Here is a 24,296-nt window from a genome sequence, read left to right as displayed (position 1 = left end):
TGTCCGCCTCGCCCCCCGTGGTCCTTTGAGGTGTCTGGCAGAGACGTGAAAAGGACCCCGGTGCTCAGAATTCATTCCCGCCTTTGAGTCCAGACTTCTCAGGGGCTGCTTGGGGACGTGCGGCGACACTAACCTTTTAATATTTCTGCGCCGGCAGGCCTCCTGGGCAAGTGGTGGCAGCTGTCTGTTAGCAAGTGTGCCTGTACCTGGCCCGAATCCCAGGAGTCTCTCCACCATTGTTGTTGTTGTTTGTCTAAGCTACCCCCCTCCCCCAGTCACCTCCCTGCTTGAAGCCCCGGGGAAGACAGACCTTCTGAACACCACTGATTTGTCCTTTAGAGACACTCCAGGTGATCACACAGCCTTCCTCCCCGCTGGATCTCCGCCTCCTCCTCCTCCTCCTCTTCTCAGTCCCCTTCCCTGAGAGGATTTCTACACGTTGATGAATATGTTACGGGACCAAATCCCCCCAAGCCTCGGTTGTGACACTTCATTTTCATATTAAAAAAAAATGCTAGCCGTGAAAAATAGTTCTCTCAACAGGGAGGTCTTTTCTCAGGCGGTAGCGCAAAGTTTAAACCACATAATGTAATATCTGGTACTTAATAGTCTGCAGTGGTGTATGAAAAATATTCCACCGGGAATTAAAAAATCCACAAGAAAGCCCGGAGGGAGTGCGGCAGCGCTCCTCAGAGAACTGCGTTCGTGCGGACGCCGGGCCCACCCCACTCTCCCACCCGCTCTCTGGCTCTGCCTCTCCTTGGAGAGAGAGAGGCAGCTGGGCTGCGGAGACACCTTCTCAGACTTGGAACGTGAGTGTCATTTAGTGTCTCGTTGATCGCTGATGTTCTCCGAAGTGTGGGGTTCCCGGGAGCCACTTGAAGACAGTTGAGATGAGACTCGCCCCTTGTAGAGATAGACCCCAAATCCCCGGACGCCCCTGCACCTTGGTGCAGCCTCGGGGCGGGGCACCCCCTGGAGGTCACCTGGCGCAGGCACCTTGGAGGCAGGTAGCACACCGTGAGCCCGTCCCCAGGTGTGGGCAGGTAAGAGCTGAGCCCACACGTGGGTGCTCTTCCCACCCCCAGGTGGCCGAGGGCTGCGGGTTGTGGTTCTGAATGGTAAGCAGCTGCACCTTGGTGACTGAGCAGGGGGCCGGGTGGTGGCACGCTGGCCGAGCACATGTGCTGCCATGCAAAAGGACCTGGGTTCGAGCCCCTGGCCCCCACCTGCGGGAGGAAGTCTTGCAAGTGGTGTAGCAAGGCTGCAGTTCTCTCTCTCTCTCTCTCTCTCTCTCTCTGTCTGTCTGTCTGACTGATTCTTTCTCAGTTTCTCCCTGTCTCTAGCCAATAAATAAATGAATGAATAATTAAATGAAGGCAGGCCATGCTTCTTACGTGATCCCAGGTCCTGCCCTTGCAAAGGTCTGACGGCTCGTGTGTGAGTTTGAGGCGCTGCTCTGTCCTTCCCCGTCCCCTGGCCTTCCTGTGCATCCCAGGGCCACTCCCCTTTTCTCTCTTGCCTGACTTGGCGGTCCAGTCTGCGGCGGCTGCACTCTGGGGAGGAGGCAGGTCCTGGGCCTTTCTCTCTTCTCGGTGTCTTCATGGGCAGCAGCCAGAGAGGACAAAGCAGGAGGATTTCTGGCAACTCTTGGGATGTGTTTTATTAGCTTCAAGTGGAATCCAAAATGGTTCTTCAGACTCCTGACCTACTTCTAGTTGTTTTTTAAAATATTTATATTTATTTATTATTGGATAGAGACAGAGATAAATTGCAAGGGGAGGGGGAGATGGAGAGGGGGAGAGAGAGAGAAAAAGAGAGAGAGACCTGCAGCTTTGCTTTACCACTGGTGAAGCTTTGCCCCTGCAGATGTGGACCGGGGACTCGAACCTGGGTCTTTGTGCCCTGTAATGTGTGATCTCAACCAGGTGCACCACCGCCTGGCTCCCTGACGTACTGCTTGTTCGTGCGGCTTCACCAAATGCATAACTCTCCAGCCTGTTTGTATTTTTAACTTGGAGACCGATCACAAACTTACTGTCCTGTCTTCTTGTAGAAAGGAGGAAGCGTAACCAGGCCCCCGTAGGACCTTCTTTACTAGAAGCAGTGTGCTGGATGTTAACACTTAGACTCTTGTTTTAAATCATAGGCTTATTGGAGAAGAAAGGAGTCCGGGGATGGAGGGGAGCCAAGGAAGCAGAAATAAATATCTGTCTTCCAGGAGAAACTATAGCAAGAGATTTTGTTAATCTTCTTTAGTTATTGCTAATCTTAAAGACGTACGTACTTGGATGAGAGAGAGACATAGACGTAGGCATAACTCTAGCTGCAGTGGTGCTGGGGATTGAACCTGGGGCCTCCGGCAGGCTAAACCTATACTCTGACGTTTGGCTGTCTCCCTGGGACTTTAGTTATTACTCTGAATTCTGATAAAATACGAGGAGTCATTGGAACCATGTATATACTTGAACTTTTCGTTAGTGATTTAATAATGACTAGCAAGATTATAAGGTAACGGGTCCAATTCCACACAGTTCCCACCACCAGAGCTCCATGTCCCATCCCCTGAATTGGAAGCTTCCCTGTTCCCTATCTCTCTGGGAGCCTGGACCCAAATTCTTTTTTGGGGAGCAGGAGGCGGGAGTTCCGGCTTCTGTCACTGCTTCTCTGCTGGACATGGGTGTTGGCAGGTGGGTCCATACTCCCAGCCTATCTCTGTCTCTCCCTAGTGGGGCAGGGCTCTGGGGGGGGGGGGGGTTCCAGGACACATGGGTGAGGGCGTCTGCCCAGGGAGGTCGGGGTGGCATCGTGGCAGCCTCTGCAGCCTGGTGGCACTCAGATCTCCTTTGCCCTTCTCAGCACCCTTCTGCCAATTCCTGGATGGGCGATACTCTTCCACCGTGGATTCTCCTTATCTCCTCCTCTGTAGTTTCTCTCCTACTGGCCTGAAAATCCTGCTTCCACTTAGAATTGCCGGGATCTGAAGTGTTTTTTCTTTGAGGAGAATCAGCCTCATGCAGCCATCTTGACTCCGTAAGGCTAGAGCTCAGTGGCCTTAAGCCCCCTCACATGACCCTGCAGCCACCGCCAACCATCCATCTCCTGAGTTCTTCCTCTGCGGGTCTGTAGCCCTGCTCCCCCGAGAGAGCGGCTGCTCAACCACCCCGGCAGTGGAGCCAAGGAGTGCGGCTGCAGCTGACTGTCATAAGGCCACGGCGTCAGAGAGAACGTCCGCCAAGAACGTGTCTGTGTCCTCTGCGCGGGGAGGCTGCAGGGCTTGCTCAGCTCCCACTGGCAGCTCTCGGTGTGCGTGCCGTCAGCGCCAAAATGCTCGCACAGTGGTTGCTTATGGAGGACAAGCACTGAGCTCTGGCCGTTCCAGTACTTTGCTTGTCTCATAAGAAGAAGGTATTTATTTCATTTGCCTGATTTCTTAGATGATTTTAAAAAAGTTGTTATTATCTTTATTTTATTTATTTTATAGAGACAGAAATCGAGAGGGATAGGAGAGCTAGGGAGGGAGAGAGACAGAGAGACACCAGCAGCCCTGCTTCACCACTCACAAAGCTTCCCCCCTGCAGGTGGCGACCAGGGGCTTGAACCCAGGTCCTAGTGCGCTGTAATGTGTGTGTTCAACCAAGTGCATCACCACCCAGCCCCAGGTGATTTTTTTTTTTCTTTTAATTGCCTCCAGGGTTATCACTAAGCATTGGTGCCGGCCCTAGGAGTCCACCGTTCCTAGCAGCCATCCCCCCCTTTCTATTTTGATAGGACAAAATGAAATTGAAAGGGGAGAGCGAGAGAAGAAGAGAGACACCTGCAGCCCCACTTCACCACTCGTGCTTCACCCTCTGCAGACGGGGAGCGGGGGCTTGAACCTGAGTCCTTGCACATGTTTAGATGTAGCCTCCATTCCCAGCCGGGCTTCAGTCGCTGTTCCTGTGGTCTCCCTGGCTTCTAGTTGAGCACGAAGAGGTGGGCTAGTCACCCAGAAATGAGAACCCACTTTGCTGAAGTCTCCATAAGGCTGTGTGCCTGATGCTTGTGATTGACTTCCTCCTACACTAAGTCTGCCTCAATGGGGTTGACTGTAAAAACTGTCATTTTTTCCCCCCCCAAAGAAAATGATTACATTACAGGCTATGCTACATAAACTAGATGAAGAAATTATTGGAAAATCTGCTCGTCGGTAACAAAAGTGCCTAATGGACCCATTTAGTTTTTTTCTTACAAAGTATAATAAAGCTGATAAATGCAAAACAAAAGTATGATATTTCAGGGTTATTTGCTCTATTTAATATTTGATCACGTTTTAATTTAATTCATGTATTTATTTACTTTTGAGTCTAGAAGTTCACCCCAGTTATACTGTATAAAATTCTGGGCTTAGGCATTTAGTGTAAGTCCTCTGTGTCAGTACAGTGACCTTGGCAGGTAGTAACAAGTTGAAATGTTGGGTGTTTCAGATTTGGATGGAAAAGATTACAAAGTAAACTCCCAGGACTAAGTCCTCACTTCAGTGAAGGAGAGTCTCCAGAGAAAGAAGTAGATGCATTGTTCTCTGCGCCAGGGTTACACAGAGGTTTACAGTGAGTTAAAAGAAGTATTAATGATTTAATAATGATTAGATCGTAAGATAACAGGGTGCAGTTCCACACAGTCCCCACCACCAGAGCTCTGTGTCCCCATCCTCTCCACCGGAAGCTTCCTTATTCTTTATCCCTCTGGGGGTATGGACCCAGCATTCATTATGGGGAGCAGAAGGTGGGAGTTCTGGCTTCTGTAACTGCTTCCCCACTGGACGTGAGTGTTGGCGGGTGGATCCATTCCCCAGCCTGTTTCTATGTTTCCCTAGTGAGGCAGGGCTCTGGGCAGGTGGGGCTCAGGGAAGTCAGGATGGCGTCATGGTAGCATCTGCAAATTGGTGGCTGATAGGTGGTAAGATGTAAAGCAGGACAAATCGTTTATTAAACAGCATATGGGAAGAAGCCAGGAAGTCTATTTGAGGTATGTTCCCAGGTGCCCATGACTTGAGTAATTTTTGTCTGAACCCAACAGCTAACATGCAGGTGGACTAAAAGTTTTGTCTGGGAACATGGTGTCAGAGTTGAGACTAGGGCTAGAAAGCTGGATTAGGTCAGAGAGAAGTTCCCAAATGTGAGGAAAGTATACAAATACTATTAGCCATTAACCATTAACAGTTAATACTGTGTCAGTGATCACAGTGACGTGACCTTTTATGAACATTCGAAACTCAAATAACCAGTTATATACAAGTGAGAGAAATACATGAGGTACCAAATTAAATGCTTCTTAGTAAAGAGAAAAAAAAAATCACAGCCAAAATATGGAGATCCTGGGGACTTGGTGGCTGGGTGGGTGTGTGGGGGAGAACATAATAACAAATGTCCTTGATGAGAATGCAGGGGTCCCCACGTTACTTCCGGTGTCACCTCCAACCTGAAAGGTGACAGATTGGAAGAGGCAGCAGTGGAGTCTGACCACAAGTTCCTCCCTCTCTTTTTGTCATCTTTGTTTATTTATAGGACAGAGACAGCCAGAAACCAAGAGGGAAGAGAGTGGCAGAGAGGATGAGAGACAGAGACACCTGCGCCCTGCTTCACCACTCGCAAAGCTTTCCCCCTGCAGGTGGGGACTGGGGGCTCGAACCTGGGTCCTTGAGCATTGTAACATGTGCGCTCAACCAGGTGCGCCACCGCCCAGCCCCTGACCACAGTTTCTCTCTCATCTGTAACTGTGACCTCATTCGTTAAGTTTTCTGTATTTCACCCCCCCACCCCCCGCCCCAGCCCCTGAAGTCACCTTATAAATTAAGAGCCGTTTTTAAACGGTTTTGTTATTGACCCAAGAGCCTGGGTGATTGTTTGATTTACTTTAACTTTACATTTCCAATCCAATGAAGAGCCTTTTCCTTGCCGACGGGATCATATTTTAAACGAGTCAACAAGACTTCGTCTTTATGCAAAATTAAATACTTACTCAGGGCCGGGTTAGATGACGGGCCCACGTGACAGGCAGAGGTATTTATGTCAGCAGAAAAATCAATGTGGGTTTGTCAAATAAAATGAATTAGCTATGGCCCCTCTCTCCCGCTCCCAGAATTCCCCATTAGAGGTTTGTTTCAGACAATAATGTGTATTGTATTGATCAGAATCTAAGGACCGGACCTGAACTTGTGAGCCCGCACCTGCAGACGCGGTCTCCTATCCGTTATGGCAATGATGGATCTTGGGCTCCCAGCCAACATGACAGGATGTCACAGGTCACCAAGCAGAGATTCCCAGACTCTGTTTCCACCTGAATTAACTATTATTGAAATAGTTTATTGAGATTGAAGTATTGATCATTTCTGCTAACTTTGGCTTAAGGGGAGGAAGGGGAGGCGGGCAGTGTTTGTGAAAGACACTAAATTTCACTTTACAAAATCTCATTTATTCAGCCTCTCCTCCTTTCTCTTTTATAGCCCCTATTGTTTTATTGCTTGCAAAAGGGGGATCTTGGCTTTATTTTTATGACAGTATAATTATACTTCAGAAGCGTACTTGATCACTGAGGGGAACAAAATTGTTCTAGTATATTGGTTTGGCCAATATTGCTATACAAACAACTTTTCAGTCAATTGAGTCTGGTGAAAAATCAATACATTATGATAATATTTCAAGTAAGAATATGCTGAATCTAAGCATTTCGACACCATCTCCTTTCTGGGTAAAAATCATTGTGAAGTGGCCAGGTTTCTCTCTGAATATTTTATTTTTTTATTTATTTTTTAATTTTTTTTCTTTTCCTCCAGGGTTATTGCTGGGCTCGGTGCCTGCACCATGAATCCACCGCTCCTGGAGGCCATTTCTCCCCTCCTTTTTTGTTGCCCTTGTTGTTGTAGCCTCATTGTGGTCATTATTATTACCATTGTTGATGTTGTCATTGTTGGACAGGACAGAGAGAAATTGAGAGAGGAGGGGAAGACAGAGAGGGGGAGAGAAAGACAGACACCTGCAGACCTGCTTCACCGCCTGGGAAGCGACCCCCCTGCAGGTGGGGAGCAGGGGGCTCGAACCGGGATCCTTACGCCGGTCCTTGTGCTTTGCGCCACGTGCGCTTAACCCACTGCGCCACCGCCCGACCCCCTGAATATTTTATTTTTAATAAAATTGCCTTCCTGACAAAGAAACGTGCAGCCGCCCTCCCCCACGCCACCCCCCAGCAGCAGCAGCACACGCCCGTTTTTCACAGGGTGGGAGAGAGACTCAGTTTCCACTCAGAACCGGGCCCAGAGGTCCTGACTAGGGACTTGACCGCCATTTTGGATTCATCCGTCGGGTCCTGGCCCCTGAGAGGATAGAGAGACCTGTGTCGTCTAGGGACCACAAAGAGGAGAGCGTGGAGAGCAGTAAATGGCTCGGGGCCTGGGAATATAGGTCATCCTGTTAGAGCATACAGCGTGCGTGCCTGAAGCGCCAGAGGCTGTAAGTTCAATCCCCAGCACCACCTCATGCCTGAGCTGAGCAGTGCTCTGATCTTTGTCTCCCTCTCTCCCTCTTTTCTTTGTGTATATATACATATATATTTAAGTTTAATTTTTCAGTGAGAAAGAGACAGAAAGACCAGAGCACTGCTCAGCTCAGGCTTATATGGTGGTGCTTATATGGAGGATCGAACCTGGGATTCCAGAGCCTCAAGTATGAAAGTCTTTTGCTTTCACCCCAACCCCCTTCCTCTCTTCTCATTCTTTGTCTTTTTCTGTCAAGTCTTCCCCCCCGCCCAGAGCAGTGAACCACTGGCTTCTGGCAAGGACAGGCTTTGAACCTGCCTCAGAGTCCACGGGCAGAGCCACCACAACACCTTGGCACTCTGCTCTCTGTGTCTTTTTCTGACTAAATAGATAAATCTTTCTCTCTCTCTCTCTCTCTGTGTTTCTTTTCTTTTCCTTTTTTGGCAGGGACAGAGAAATGGAAAGGGAAGGCAGCGATGCAGAGGGAGAGAGAACGAGGAACACACCCTCTGCTCCTTCACTGCTCGTGACGCCTCTCCCTGCAGGTGGAGACTAGGGGGTGAACTCGGGTCTGTGTGTGGCAATGTGTGCCTGGCCCCTTAAGTAGCCTTAAACACTGACGTCCTGGGAGTTGGGCCTGTCCAGTCCGCTCCCTGCTAGTCGGTGCTCTGGGCGTGAGCTCCGGGGCAGGCTGCTGGGGACAGCTCCTCTGTCATCAGACCTGCGTTCAGATGGGCAGAGCATCACTGCAGGACCCCATACGAGTGACACTCGGACCCCTCAGGAGCTGAGGAGACGCGGGGCTTTGTTCTCAGGATTCGACCATTGGATCGACCTTCCCGCGGTGCATCCCGTGAGTCCCCATTCATTGGGGAAACTGACGATCCTTCCTAGCCGACTGAATCCACATGGATCCCAGTCACTTTCAAAGCCAGCAACAAGCAGCTCCTGACAGCTTTCAAGCTGTTGGTCCTGCTCTTCGAGTCCTCCAACTTAATGTCGAGGGGCTGTCCTTTGCCAAACGCGTTCTTATTGGTCAGTTGGCGATACAGCATCAGGCAGATGTCATTTGCCTACGAGAAACACGTCATTTCCCATGTCTACGCTCGACCGGACCTGCCAATATACGCGGAGATCTTCGCCCACCCTGTCCAACGCTTGACGTCTCGTCACCCAATCTGGTCCCCTACGCCTACACTGAACTTCTCTGTTCCAGACTCTTGGAAACAGAGTTGGCAGTCAGCTGAGGTCAAGAACAAACACCTCATCGCAGACCCCTGCGAGTGTCCACCCGGCTTTGACCTGGCACGTTACGATCGGGCCCTCCTCCATCGCTATCGAACAGGCCATGGCCGGTGCGCCGCTATGTTCCATCGCTGGGGAGCCAGAGACGACCCGAACTGCCCCTGCGGCTCCAGACAGACTATGACCCACATAGTCAACGACTGCCACCTCTCCAGATTCAAAGGAGGTCTGGAAACTTGACATCAGGCTCAACCTGACGCTGTTGACTGGCTACGGAAGAAGGGCAAACGCTAGAAGAAGAAGGGAAGGGCCAGCAGAGTCCTCTCCGAGATGCTGGCATTGGAGCTGAGAAGTGGCCAGAATTGCTGACCAGCTCTCACCAGGAGAGAGAGTTAGGGGCTCCGGGCTGCTGGCTGAGGGAGCATCTACAGGGCCCTCCAGAAAGTGGAGGTTTCCCAGAAACTCTCAGCAGGCCGAGGGTCCCTCACGGTCTCCCTGGTAGAGGGTGGGCTCAGGCAGGCACCTCACAGCCCACGGGTGGGCTTTGCGTCCAGTGTCCCCACTGGGCAGCTCTTCAGTGGGACAGGCTGGCCAGCATCCCCCCCCCCTTCGAGCTGGACATGGCATCCCTACTGAAGCTTACCCCTGAGCCGAAAATTCAAGAACTAAGCTGAATTCAGCTACTGAATCATTTCTTTCTTTACAACACTGAGTCTTGTGCCTGTGCTGCCTCCAGGTCCAAGTTTTTAAGTTTTTTTTTTTTTTTTTAGTTATTATTTTTGAATAGAGACAAAGCAATGGAGAGGGAAAGAGGAGAGAGAAAGGGGTGAGAGAGACTCCTGCAGCAGTGCTTCACGGTGAAGCTTCCTCACTGCAGGTGGGAGGACCTGGGGTTTGAACCCTGGTCCTTGCGCACTCTGCTGAGTGCCTTTAACCACCTGGCCCATTGATGACAGCGGCGGGGACGGGCGGGAGTGCGTCTTGGACATCAGGCACTGCTCCATCCATGCGGTCCCCTTTGGTGTAGCTCCTGGTGTCACACAGTCCATGGATCCAGCCCAGGGCTCAAAGCATGGGAGGCCCTCTATGCACTGGGCCGTCTCCTGGTCGCCCTCCCGCAAAACGTCTTGCATCGGGGGGTCAGGAGATAGTCGAGCTCACACTTGCCCTGCGCAGGGTGCTGGACTTCAGCCCCTGCACCACATGGGAGCGCCATGCATACGGGTACTCTCTCCCGCTCTGTCTCTGTGTCCCACCTTCTGTCTGGGGGAGACAGTCTGTAAGGAGAGGTAGAATCAACGGCAGAGGCAGCAGTAGTGACCTCTTGTCTGGTCTCGCCCCTTCCGGCTCTGTTGTATCTCGTGTCCGTCGATGTATTGAAGCTGACCTCCTGGGCGTCCGGTGCCAGGCCAGTCTAGGCCAACGTGTCGGGTAGTGAACAGGACGGAGGCTTTGCCTGGGGCACACGCACACGCACACCGGGCCTCACGCACAGCACACGCTGGGCACACGCACAGCAGACCTCACACGTGCTCTGCAAGGCCTCTCTGAGCAGTGTAGGCAAGAGGAGCGGGTTCTGGGGAAAATGGATGGACAGAGACCCTCCTGGCCCAGAACCACCTGGCCCTGGTGGACGGAGTGAGTGAGTTGGAGGACACAGAGGGGTGAGCGGGGCCCAGACCACCCCGGGACTGAGGCCTGGCTGAGTCCTTGAAGGAAATCTTGGCGAGTGTGGCTACCCCGACTCATCCTCAAAAAAGATGTTGGTCACATGGGCAGGTGTGTGTGTCATAGGTGAGGCCAGACTGGAACTAGAGCTCTATCACAACACTGAGTTTAAAACTTTTTTTTTAAGGTGAATTAAGCATGTGCAGTTGTATCACTCCAGACCTTTTCTTTCTTTTTTTTTTTTTAAATTAATTTATTTTAAAAAGGAAACATTAACAAAACCATAGGATAAGAGGGGTACAACTCCACACAATTCCCACCACCAGAACTCTGTATCCCCTCCCCTCCCCTGATAGCTTTCCTATTCTCTGTCCCTCGGGGAACATGGACCCAGGGTCATTGTGGGATGCAGAAGGTGGAAGGTCTGGCTTCTGTCATTGTTTCCCCACTGAACATGGGTGTTGACAGGTGGATCCACACTCCCAGCCTGTCTCTCTCTTTCCCTAGTGGGGCAGGGCCCTGGGGAAGCGGAGCTCCAGGACACATGGGTGGGGTTGTCTGTCCAGGGAAGTCTGGTCGGCATCATGCTAGCATCTGGAACCTGGTGGCTGAAAAGAGAGTTAACATACAAAGCCAAACAAATTGTTGAACAGTCATGGACCTAAAGGCTGGAATAGTGCAGATGAAGTGTTGGGGGTACTCACTGCAGACTGTTGTGTACTTCTGCTTTCAGGTATATACTTTGCCCTAGTTTATGGATACGTGTGAACATATGCTCTCTCTCAGGGGACCTGGTCTATCCTAGGTTTGGGGACTTTGTTAGGAAGTGGAATGGAATTAGAGAATCCTATGAAAGGAAAGGTTTCATTCGAGTAATGAAGCTGAAGGGTTGTCATTCCACACCTGAAGTCTCCGGACACAGTCTGAAGTGTAGCGTGCTGAGGTGGACTCCAGACTTTTCCATTCAACTAGAGTGAGATACCATGCCACCAGAGCTTCCTCCGTGCTTTAAACACTCTAATATGGTGTTGGGGTTCAGACCTGGGCCACACGATGACAAGGCACTCACCCTATCCCTTCAGCTATCTTCGAGCTCCCCTGAATCCTTTAAAAACTATTTATTGGGAGCCAGGTAGTAATGCAGCAGGTTAAGTGCAGGTGGCGCGAAGCACAAGGACCGGCACGAGTATCCCGGTTCTCGGTTCGACCTCCCGGCTCCCCACCTGCAGGGGAGTCGCTTCACAGCCAGTGAAGCAGGTCTGCAGGTGTCTGTCTTTCTCTCCCCCTCTCTGTCTTCCCCTCCTCTCTCCATTTCTCTCTGTCCTGCCCATCAACGATGATATCATTAACAATAATAATAACTACAACAAAACAGCAAGGGCAGCAAAGGGAAAAATTAATATTAAGAAAAAATTTTAATATATATATGTATATTTATTTAATTAATTTTTACCAGAGCACTGATCAGCTCTGGCTTGTGGTGGTGCCAGGGGATTGAATCTGAGATTTTGGAGTCTCAGGCACAAGAGTCTCTTTGTATGACTATTATGCCGTCTATCCCCACTGTATTTATTTATTTTTGTTAGAGAAAGGGAGAGGCAGGACGGGGGTGGGGGGGTGACTCAGCTCTGGCACATGGTGGTGCTGAGCCGCGAACCTTTGGCCTCAGGTCTGCCAGTGCTATTCTCTCACACCTAGCTGTCTCCCCAGGCCCTGAGTTGATTCGTGAGTTGACTGAATAAAGCTGGTGGGGGTGGGGGAGGAGAGACATCCACTCTGACCAGCTGGTGTCTGGAGCAGAGCTTGAGGTGACCCCCGAGGTGGGCGTTTCTGTGGCAGCCACCCTGAGGTGGTCCTGTTCAGCCTGAATCATGTTTCAGACAGGAGCTGCCGATTCATAGACAGTCCTCAAAGTCAGCCATGTCTCATCTCCAGTTGTTAATTTTAGAGGCTTTTTTAGTAGCTGTCAAACATTCCTTGGCGATATTACTTGTCCGAGGGTCTACCCTCTGGGCCTCCTTACTTACCTAAAACTTCAAATGTAATCATCAGACCCCTCGATTCACCGTATGACTAGACCGCCCGTGACGGTGGTACTTTATTGGTTTGTAAGACACATTAAAAATTTTCCCTCCAACTATTTTACAGTGTCTGATGTGTTAGAAAATCGTAGTCTCTTGGCTGACTTACAGCACAAGCAAATATTTGTATACCATAGCATCTGGGGTATTTGCTTAAATTGCTTTTTTTGGAAAATAATTCACTCGAAAGTCCAAAAGGCATTTGCCGTGTGTATAACTTTCTGCCACCAGCACCCCACCCCGACCCCCATTGCGGTGTCATTGGTTGCTCTGAGTCCGTGCTTCCATTCAGTCTTGTTCTCCTGGGGTGAACCGTGCTCAGGGCTGGTCTGGTGCCCCTGCACCGAAGTGGGGGTATAGGGTTGCTGGAACAGCGAGGGCCAAGCGTACTAGAGATTTCAGGTGTGGGTATTAAGCAGAAAGACCTTTTCAGACATTAATTTGCTTTTTTTTTTTTTAATCGTGGCTTTGTGTTCTGTTGTCATGCTGACCCTAGCTGCCCGTGCTTCCGCTCGCAGTCTTGCCCAGGCGAGAAAATACAGTATTACTGCCGCGAGCGCGGTCCGTGGTGGTTGTTTTGTGCATTCAAATAGTGAAAAGAGAAATGTTCAGACAAAATTAGAACTCGCTTTAGGGCCCGATCAATACAGGGTTTCAACAAGCCTGGTGCATTTGGAGAATGTGAGCTGTTCAGGCTTCCCCAGCACCGGGCTCTCTGGTAGCGGTGCTGGGGGGGGGGGGGAGGGGGGCGCCAGGGAAATGTGACACGGTCCACAGTCGATAAACAGAAAGCTCTGATTAAACCGTAATTAATTCTTTGGAAAAGTTATCTAAAAGCTATGAATAAAATATATTTCACATTGTTTCCAGCAACAAGATGCATAGCCAGTGAGGCTTTATACTGGCAGAGAAAGTGATTCATGGGAGAAAATTACAGAATGCCTTCTCACCAAAACAGGAATGCCCTGAGTTAAGTTTGTGTACACGATTTATTTCCTTCACTTTCTGCTTTTTTTTGCAGGGTGATTGCGTGTGTGTGTGTGTGTGTGTGTGTGCAGGAATTCATTGCTTCCAGGCCACCTTTTTAATTCTTTTTTTTAAAAAAAATTATTTATTTATGTTATTAGTAATATAATAATGAGTAACAAGATTGTAGGATAACAGGGTGCAACTCCACACAGTTCCCAACACCAGAGTTCCGTGTCCCATCCCCTCCATTGGAAGCTTCCCCTGTTCTTTATCCCTCTGGGAGTAGGGACCAGAGCTCTCTATGGGGTGCAGGAGGTGGGAGGTCTGGCTTCTGTCATTGCTTCTCCACTGGACATGGGTGTTGACTGGTCGATTTCATTCTTTTTATTTCAGAAAGACAAAGAGACCAGAGAAGGGGGAGGGGAGAGTCTTAACAGCATCACTGCACACCACTCCACCGTCCTTGGAGCAATCCTGGTGGTGCTCTCATGTGGTGCTGGGGCTCTAAGACAGCCTCACATATAGGAAGGCGAGTTCCACCTGGTGAGGGATCTTCAGGCCCCTTGCTTGGTGAGTTCTTAGTGAGCGCGCGAGAATGCCACCGCTGGGGTGGAGAAGGACAAGGGAAAAGCGTCCTTGTCCCCTGGAGGAAGCCGGGGTCCAAGGTGGGAAGGCCTCTCCCGGCACCATGAGCCAGGTCACGGGAGGTGCCGAGAATCAGACAGTGACCACATTTCTGTTTCCGTCGCAGTGGGCGGAGTGGTGTCGCCACCGTCTTCTGACCCGTGAAGAAACGGCAGTGCAGAAATGAATGCCCCTGCCTGAGGGTCCAAAGCGAGACGCAGCTAGACCGCCCCTAGACACCTCAGACTTCCTTATTTCTCCCTCTCGTCCCAAGTCTTTGCCTACTAAATAATTACATTCTGCTCCTCTGAGGAGCCAGAGCACACAGGCAGTTTCTGTGCAGCCTGAGGATTTCTGCTGACCTGTTCTAGCAAGGGCATTCAGGGTCTGATTGGTATTTATTTATTTATTTGCTCCAGGCACGTGCACAGGCAGCTGCACTCCGTTTTCCTCCCTCCCCTGGAATTTGCCATCCCGCAGAGTTCCCGCCTCAGTCACAGTCAGGAATACAGACCTCCAAACTTTAAAAAAAAATTTCTTTTTGTTTTCCCTTTTGCTGCCCTTGTTGTTTAACATTGTTGTGGTTATTGATGTTGTTGTTGTCGGATAGAACAGAGAGAAATGGAGAGAGGAGGGGAAGACAGAGAGGGGGAGAGAAAGACAGACACCTGCAGACCTGCTTCACCGCCTGGGAAGCGACTCCCCTGCAGGCGGGGAGCCGGAGGCTCGAACCGGGATCCTTATGCTGGTCCTTGCACTTTGCGCCACCTGCGCTTAACCCACTGCGCTACCGCCCGACTGTCTAAACTTTTATTTAATTACTGCACTATCAGAAATTCTCCCTTTAGGTGTATCCTTTTTGCCCATGGCTCTTTGAGTGCGTTTGTGTTCAATTTTGATCATCTTTGACGTCTCGGTGGTGGAGAATTTTGGCTGCTGGTCTGTACAAGGAAGTTAGCTACCTTCCCTCTCTCCCACTCTCCTCCCATCAATCTTACTTTAAAAATTTATGGGGCATCTTTAGACCTTGGATGGATTGGAAATAGTGCCTTCTCTCGACTGCAAAGAATCCTATAAAAACAAATTATTGCTCAATTTCTGAAGACAATGTTCTAGCATATTCTTTGGTAGTCATGAAAGCTGTCTTTACTTACTTTTTAAAAAGATTTATTTATTTGTTGAATGGAAGCAGCCAGAAATTAAGAGGAAGTCGCAGATGGAGAGGGAGAGAGACAGACAGACACCTGCAGGCCTGCTTCACCACTTATGAAGCTTTCCCCCTGCAGGTGGGGACCCAAGACTTGAACTCTGGTCCTTGCACATCGTAACATGTGCGCTTAACCAAGTGTGCCACCACCTGGCCCCCTTTACTTGCTTTTTAAATTCCATTTTTTATTAGTGATTTACCATATTGTAAGATAACAGAGGTGTGGTTCCCACCCCCAAAGCTCTGCGCCAGCTCCCACCATGAATAACTAGCGTAGTTCTCTCAAGGTTGAAAGCTGCCTTGAGCATGCTGAAGTAGCTGGCGGTGCACCCCCGGCTGAGCACCCCCGTTACAATACTCACAGAAACGGGGTTCAAGCCCTGCTCCCACCTGCAGCAAGGAAGCTTCACGAGTGGTGAAGCAGGCCTGCAGGTGTCTTGTCTGTCTCTCTCCCTCTCTACCATTCCACACCCTTCCCACCTTCACCCCATCTCCTCCACTGGAAACGGCAGTGGTTCCCCCCAAGGTCACGGATGTGGGCTGACCGTTATCCCTGTATTATCTCTATTATCTGTCATATCTGTCTGCCTGTATGTTTGTGGCATTGTTTCTTCTTTTTCCCTCTTCTCTGTCCGGGTCCTGATGGAATTGGGGTTCAGAGCCCTCTGGTCATCTTCCCCTAACATTTCTCCCCCTCTGGAAGTACAGATTAAAATTCTTTAGGGGGTGCAGAAGGTGGGATTTCTGGCTTCTGTAACTTAAATTCTTTTTCTAAGGAGCCAGGTAGTGACACGCCTGGTTGAACACGCATGTCAGTTACCATGTGCAAGAATCCAAGGGTTCCAGCCCCTGGTTCTCCCCTGCAGGAGGGAAGTTTCACAAGGGGTGAAGCAGGGCTGCAGGTGTCTCTTGTCCTTCCCTCTCTCAAACTCAATTTCTCTCAGTCCTGTCAAATAGTGTGTGTGTGTGTGTGTGTGTGTGTGTGTGTGTGTGTGTGTGTAATTACACATATACGTATATGTGGAGAGGGAGAGAGAACGGGGGGGGGGGGCTGGAACCCGAGTCCTCAAGCATAGCAATGTGTGCGCCCTTCCTGGCGCGCCACCGCCGGGCCCCAGCCAGTCATTGAAATTCTTTCCTGTTACTGGGTCTAAAGATACTTTTCTCTGCGTGGCGGAAGGTCTGACAGTACTTTACGGATGGTCCTGTTTCTACCTTGAAGGCGAAGGTCCCTCCTGGCGTCTCTTGCCGTCCTCACGACACTCCCGCTCGGCCAGGTCTGTCGCGAGGCTCCAGAGTGCACACGGTGAAGATGAATGCCTCTCTCCAGCCTGACAGAAGCCGCTCCTCTGCAGAGTGGGAGCTGCGGAAAGTGAATAAATGAACGGACAGCAATCACAGCCTCGTTGATGAAGCTGTTCAATTAAAGCACAGGCATTTACATGCTGTAATTTCCCTAAATTGCCAATGAGCCCCGTCAGACACAACCAGTGTTCAAATTGATTTCAGCATTGATTTTGGCTGAAGCTGATAAATTTCTGCTTGTTAGTTAAAGTAATTTTGCAGAAGACTTTGTACCGCGGTATTGAAGTGTTCATTTAGCTGATGGTTAAAAGAGGAGTTATTTACAGAGGCCTCTACCGTTGTTCTGAGATGGCACAATTCCCCAGTCATCTTTTACTTTTAATTTTTTTTTTTTTTAGGCTTCAGTATCCCAATCAATAGGTGATTGAAACTGATTAAAACTTAGCCAACCAGCTGCCCGTGGCGGTTTAATTAGAAACTGGATGCTTCTTAAATTAAAGTTGTCTTGTTTCCACTGCACAGCTCTCTTCCAAAAGAGTAAGGGACTAACAGTGCTGAAAACATCAAGTTTGACTTCGTTAAGGGGCCTTGCCAATGGGAAACCCCCGTAGGCGCTCTTGGCCTCGGCCTTCCTGCAGCTTGTAAGGGAGTCATCATCCACTCACTTGCTGGCCAAGGAGCCTGTCTCGTTTACTTATTTATCTGTTTGTTAATTTCATCAGGCAAAGGGAATAAATAAACGGCACTTTAGTGACACCGTGAAAAAGCAGCTGGTTGTGATGGTGTCTCGAGCAAGGTGGCTGCTCGAGCCGCTTGTTGGAGTCCTGAGCTGAGAGCTAGGAGTGGACACCACTGGCTGTGAACTTAGGAATTTATGTTCTGTTTTTGAGATCCTGACGCAGATCAACCTGCGATGAATGTAAAGCACATGGTTTGCTTGTTTTTTTGCTCCCGGGGTTATCGTTGGGGCTTGGTGTGGGCACTAGGAACCCGTTGCTCCTGGCAGCCTTTTTCTTCTTCTTCTTACATTTCATTTTATAGGACAGGGAAAAATTGAGAAGGGAGGAGAGAGGCCTGCAGGCCTGCCTCGCTTGTGAAGCATCCCAGTGCAGGTGGAGAGCCAGGGGCTCGAACCTGAATCCTTGCTCGAGTCCTCGTGCTTGATACTATGTGCGCTTAAGCGTGCGGTGTGTGTGTGTGCGTGTGTGTGCGGGTGAGTGTGTGTGTGTGTGTGTGAGTGTGTGTGTGTGTGCGTGTGCGTGCGAGTGTGTGAGTGTGTGTGTGTGTGTGAGTGGGTGTGTGTGTGCGTGTGTGTGTGTGTGAGTGTGTGTGCGTGTGCGTGTGTGTGTGAGTGTGCGTGTGTGTGAGTGTGCGTGTGTGTGAGAGTGTGTGTGAGTGTGTGCGTGCGTGTGTGTGTGTGTGAGTGTGTGTGTGAATGTGTGTGTGTGAGTGTGTGGGTGAGTGGGTGTGTGTGTGAGTGGGTGTGTGTGTGTGTGAGTGTGTGGGTGTGAGTGGGTGTGTGTGTGTGAGTGTGTGTGTGAGTGTGTGGGTGTGTGTGTGAGTGGGTGTGTGGGTGTGAGTGGGTGTGTGTGTGTGAGTGTGTGTGTGTGTGTGAGTGGGTGTGTGTGTGTGTGTGGGTGTGTGTCACCGCCTGGCCCCAGGAACCACTGTTTTCATTTCAGTAGCACAGTGGGCCTGGGTCATAGGAGGGAGAGGGAGAGGGAGAGGGAGAGAGGGAGGGAGAGGGTTCCGCTTTTTTTAAAAAAAATTTATTTATTTATTCCCTGCTGTTACCCTTGTTTTATTGTTGTTATTATTGTTTTGTCATTGTTGGATAGGACAGAGTAATGGAGAGAGGAGGGGAAGACAGAGGGGGAGAGAAAGACAGACACCTGCAGACCTGCTTCACCGCCTGTGAAGTGACTCCCCTGCAGGTGGGGAGCCAGGGTTTGAACCGGGATCCTTACGCTGGTCCTTGTACTTTGCGCCACCTGCGCTTAACCCGCTGCGCCACCGCCCGACTCCCATGCTTTTTTTTTTTTCTCTTTCCCATCATTCCTGGGATGCTTCCCCACACCCGTTCTGTGTAGCATCGGACAGTTTCTTGAGTTTTAAATGGAAACGGGTTAATATTTCTGTCACCGGGGACTTACTACATCTGGTGCTACAGAGGAGAGGGGCTTAATGGTGGGCTCTTCAGAGGTGCAGTTACTTTTTGACCCACCGGGGAAGCATCCAGTGTCAGCAGAGGTAATCTAGTCAACTGCACCCCGGTGACTTGAAGAAGAGAAAGCAGCTTGCAAACATGGGCCAGCCAATAACTTCCCCCACTGCTCCGCAGAGAATCGACAGGCCCCTGCCCAGAGAGCCCTGAGTGGGGATGGTGGGCCAGAGGGCCTGCCGGCGTCCAGTCTGTGTGGACACGGGCTCGCTGGGAGGACAATGCCACCAGCCTCAGAATCTACTTTCCACCCAGTGCTGAGTAGATAAGTAAGGCCAGTTGTCCAGTTCTGCTTGGCGTGGGCGAGGTCCTGGGCTTGATCTCCAACACGGGGGGTAAAAAAGAAAAATTAAAAAAGACTCATCTGCAAAGTGGAGCTGGTAAGGTTGTCCACCTCAAAACCTGCTTTTCAGTTCATTAATTAAGGTTTTTGCCTCCAGGGTTATCGCTGGCACTATGAATTCACTGCTCCTGGAGGCCATCTTCCCCCCTTTATTGGACAGGGCAGAGAGAAACTGAGAGAGGAGGGGGAGAGACAGAGAGACACCTGCAGCCCTGCTTCACCATTCGTGAAGCTTTCCCCCTGCAGGTGGGGAGCTGGGGGCTCAAACCCAGATCCTTGCATGAGTCCTTGTACTATGTGCACTTGAAGGGGTGTGCCATTGCCCAGCCCCCCGCCCTTTTTTTCCAAATATTTATTTATTTTCCCTTTTCTTGCCCTTGTTTTTTATTGTTGTTGTAGTTATTGTAGTTGTTATTGATGTTGTCATTGTCGGATAGGACAGAGAGAAATGGAGAGAGGAGGGGAAGACAGAGAGGGGCAGAGAAAGACAGACACCTGCAGACCTGCTTCACCGCCTGTGAAGCGACTCCCCTGCAGGTGGGGAGCCAGGGGCTCGAACCAGGATCCTTATGCCGGTCCTTGTGCTTCGTGCCACATGCGCTTAACCTGCTGTGCTATCAACTGGCTCCTCCCCACCCCCATCCTTTTTTATCTGTCTCCAGGGTTATCACTGAAGCTCAGTGCCTGCACTGCAGTCACTGCCCCGGGTGGCCATTTGCTGTCCCCTCTCCTCCCCTCCCTCTTCTTTTTACTTGACAGGACAGAACTGAGAAGGGATGGAGAATTAGAGACACCTGCAGCCCCCGCTTCCTTGCCCATGAGGCTTCCCTCCTACAGGTGAGGACCAGGGGCTTGAACCTGGATCCTTGCACGTGATGATGTGTGCGCACTTAACTATGTGTGCCACCACCCAGCCCCTTCAAAACCTTTTTGCAAAGGTCAGGTGACGGCTCAGCTGGTAGAGTGAGGCCTCGACGCCACACACACACACACACACACACACACACACACACACACACACACCCCACACACACACCACACACACACTCACACACACACACTCACACACACACCACACACACACACACACACACACACACCCCACACACACACACCCCCCCCACACACACACACACACACTCACACACACTCACACACACACCACACACACACACACACTCACACTCACACACACCACACACACACTCACACACTCACACACACACTCACACACACTCACACACACACACCACACACACACACACACACCCCACACACACAGACACCCACCCCCGCGCGCACACACATTGTGAAAAAAATTTCTTGTGCAAATTACATACATCTCTTCATAAAAACATTTAAAAATTGTAAAACTAACTAGAATAAGAATTATTTATTTATTATTGGATAGAGACAGAGCGAAATTGAGAGGGGGGAAAGAAGATAAAGGAGGGAGAGCCAGAGAGACCCCTGCAGCCCTGCCTCACCACTCGTGAAGCTTTCCCCCTGCAGGTGGGGACCAGGGGCTTGAACGTGATGTGTGTGCTTAACCAGGTGCGCCACCGCCTGGCCCCCTGAAAAAAAATTTCTTGTGCAAATAAATAGCATCTCTTTATAAAAACTATTTAAAATTGTAAAACAAACTAGGATGTGAATTATTAGCGGGGCGTTTCCTCAAGTAGCCATACTTGTCTCTGACTTGCGGCCTGGTCGGCTTTGCACAGGAGGCTGCGAGCACATGGCTGTTCAGCTCCTCGCGAGAGACATTCCTGGACTAGTCCTGGCTGCTCCATTTCTGCCTTTCCTTCCTCCCTTCCTTCCTTCCTTTCTTTTTCTTTCTATCTCTCTTTCCTTCTTTCTTTCATTCTCTCTTTTTCTCCTTTTTTTGCCTCCAGGGTTATTGCTGGGGCTCGGTGCCTGCACCACGAATCTACTGCTCCTGGAGGCCATTTTCCCCCATTTTGTGGCCCTTGCTGTTGGCTCTTGTTGTTATTGTTGTCATTACTGCAGTAGTTGTTGGCTAGGACAGAGAGAAATGGAGAGAGGAGGGGAAGACAGAGTGGGGAGAGAAAGACAGACACCTGCAGACCTGCTTCACCGCCTGTGAAGCCGTCCCCCTGTAGGCGGGGAGCTGGGGGCTTTCTTGTCCCTGGGCCTTGTGTCTCTTGCCTCTGGGGTTTAGTCTGCAGCATGTTTTCAGAGTCCGGGGCCACGAGGTGACTTCAAGTGCTGTTTCCTTGATCTGACAGGCAGCTAGGCCACATATTAGAAGACATTCCTCTAGTTGACATGGGCGACGGCAAAGGCTCGAGCCGGGCTGAGCCAGCTTGTTGGAGGAGCGTGGAGGGAGCGGTGGGCACAGCTGCTCAGAGCCTGGCGTGGGGAGAAGGAGGGACATGCGATCTGAGTCATTCGAAAGAGCAAGAAAGGATGTGCCTGCTGCCAGGGGCTCGCCCGAGCCCGGCCACATCACAGGGGCTGGAGCTGTGAGCCTTGCGCACACTGTCGCTTGTGAAAGAGCTGCTAATATCTGTCACCTGTTTGATCTGACACGCAAGCAGGCGGAGGGGGGTGTGTGTGAACCACAGACAACTTTGCACCCCGTCTTCATGTGTCTGTAGTGGGTTTTGAGGCAGAAGGAAGGTTGGCACACACTATTTGAACTAGTACAGTTTACATAAAAAGCTCTTTGTTTTTTTTTGTTGTTTTTTACTCCCCAACTGCTGTTTATTTTGGATATCTCTTTTTAACAGCCAGAGCCTGGCTGCTGTGTTTATCTTTATGGGAGGCAGCAACTGTCAGTGTGGAGTTCCCTGGAACCATTTGAGGTTTTTGTTTTGTTTTTTCCCGTGGATGGCTATTTGAGTGTGCGACATATTGGCAAGATCCACCCGCGAGGAAACCAGAGTGAACAAACCTTGCAGAAGATCGCGCAATAAAACAGAACGTTCATTTCCCAGGCCCCTGCGAGGGCACGTTTGGTTGCTGCAGACATGTCATGTTGAAAGATGACACCTAGAGGGTTTTGACAACAGTCTCACGAGAGGACGGAAAATTGGTGTTTGCTTGGGTGTAATACACACCACATGCGTGGACGCACTTGACTTCTAAGCAGAGAGGTGTTCTCCGGAGTGCCGGCGGTTGGGTTCAGCACTGCTCAGCCTCATGCTATTCTGACATGTCGCAGCGCCGTGAACTCCAGACCCCATAAGGCGGGACTAGGGCCCCGCACCATCAAGATGGCTCCTGCGGGGGGTACACTTGCTTGGATGCATGCCCCAGGTTCGAGCTTGGCCCCCACCCAGCTGGAGGAAGCTTTAGTGCTGTGGTGGCTTCCCTCTCTCCCTCTGACTCTCCAAAAAAAGAGAAGAGTCAATTTGGAGCAGTGAAGTCCCTCTGGAGTCTGTAAAGAAATAGAAGGCACATGTCTCCGCATGCCGGGCGCCTTCCCAGGTGCACAGTCCCTTACTCCTCCTTTCTTGGTGGTCCCCTTCTGTGCCCAGACTAACATTTTGAAATGCAACGGTTCCTAAATTGGAAGAAGTGGTTTCACCCGCTGGGGCCACTTAAAAAAAATTTTTTTTTTTTTGCCTCCAGGGTTATTGCTGGGGCTCAGTGCCTGCACCATGAATCCACTGCTCCTGGAGGCCATTCAACAAAAGGCCCCCCCCCCTTTTTTTGCCCTTGTTGTTGTTGCCTTATTGTGGTGGTTATTGCTGTTGATGTTGTTGGATAGGACAGAGAGAAATGGAGAGAGGAGGGGAAGACAGGGGGAGAGAAAGACAGACACCTGCAGACCTGCTTCACCACTTGTGAAGCGACTCCCCTGCAGGTGGGGAGCCGGGGGCTCAAACCAGGATCCTTAAGCTGGTCCTTGCGCTTTGCACCACCTGTGCTTAACCCACTGTGCCACCGCCCAACCCCCCCCCAATTATTTTTTTTAATAATCAAAAATTATTTATTTTGTACTTGTTCATACATAGGAGAATATAAGCATCCTTTAAAAGTTTTTTTATTCAATTAACTAAAGGTCAAGGTTGTAAGCTGGCCGTGCAGATGGCTCCTCCCCACCCACCATCAGGACTTCTGGGTCCCCACCTGCCACCTCTCCGAGGTAACCACTGCGGTTCTCTCAAGTCACAGAAAGAGCTTGCTCGCTTCTGGATTCTCTTTTTCTATGGGGAGGGTCATATTGATGTGTCCCCTGTCCTCTAGATGCTGCAGATGAATGAGCCACCCAGTAGCTATGTCACCTCTTTGCATCATCACCTCCAGTTCCATCCATTCTGTCCCAAAGGACACAACATCATCTTTTTGATTGCAGAGTAGTATTCCCCGACTTCTCTAGCCAGTCGTCTGCGGATGGGCATCTAGGCTGCGTCCACTCCCTGGCTGTCGTGAGTAACGCAGCTGTGAACACAGGGCTGCGCCTGTCCCTTCTCCTTAGTGTCCAGGGATGGCTGGGCGGTGCGGTGCCTCCATGTCTACTTGTTTCAGGGCTGTGCACACAGTCCCACAGGGGCTGCCCCAGCTTGCGTCCCCACCAGCAGGGAGCAGGGTTCCCTTTTCTCCACAACCTCGCCAGCACCTGTCCTTTCCTGGCTTGCTGGTGGGAGCCACCCTCTCAGGGGACAGATGGCACCTCTGTGTAGTTTTAACTTGCGTTTCTCAGTGACACGTGTGTGAAGCGGAGCTCTTCTTGCTGTGTCTGTGGGCCTTGTGTCTCTTCTCTAGAAAGCCGTCTCTTTAGTTCTTTGGCCCGCCTTTTTATTGGGTTATTTTTGCTTCTTTTGTAGATCTGTGCCAATTCTGTATAGATGTTTGGTATCATTCACTCGTCTGATGTGTGATGAACAAATATCTTCTCCCATTTACTGGGCTGCCTGGTTAGCCTTGGGTAATTTCTGTAGCTTTTTAGTTTCTTGGAATCCCATTTATTTACTCTTGCTTTCATTCCCCGTGCCCAGGGGGCTGAGTCTCCAAATACAACTTGGATCAGAGGGGTACAGCTCCACACAGTTCCCACCACCAGAGCTCCGTATCCCATCCCCTCCCCTGATAGCTTTCCCATTCTCTATCCCTCTGGGAATATGGACCCACGGTCATTGAGGGGTGCAGAA

At 50.4% G+C, this 24,296-nt stretch overlaps 1 protein-coding gene across 6 annotated transcripts in view; it reads left to right on the top strand.

Annotated features, from left to right (window-relative positions):
* The window catches only part of MAP2K5 (mitogen-activated protein kinase kinase 5), a 271,177-nt gene that overhangs the window by 64,522 nt on the left and 182,359 nt on the right, over window positions 1–24,296 (top strand). The window lies entirely within an intron of this gene.

The sequence above is a fragment of the Erinaceus europaeus genome, chromosome 16, assembly GCF_950295315.1.
Source record: "Erinaceus europaeus chromosome 16, mEriEur2.1, whole genome shotgun sequence".
Classification (NCBI taxonomy): Eukaryota; Metazoa; Chordata; class Mammalia; order Eulipotyphla; family Erinaceidae; genus Erinaceus; species Erinaceus europaeus.
Note: the sequence above shows the minus strand (reverse complement) of the source record. Positions and strands in the feature narration are given on the sequence as shown.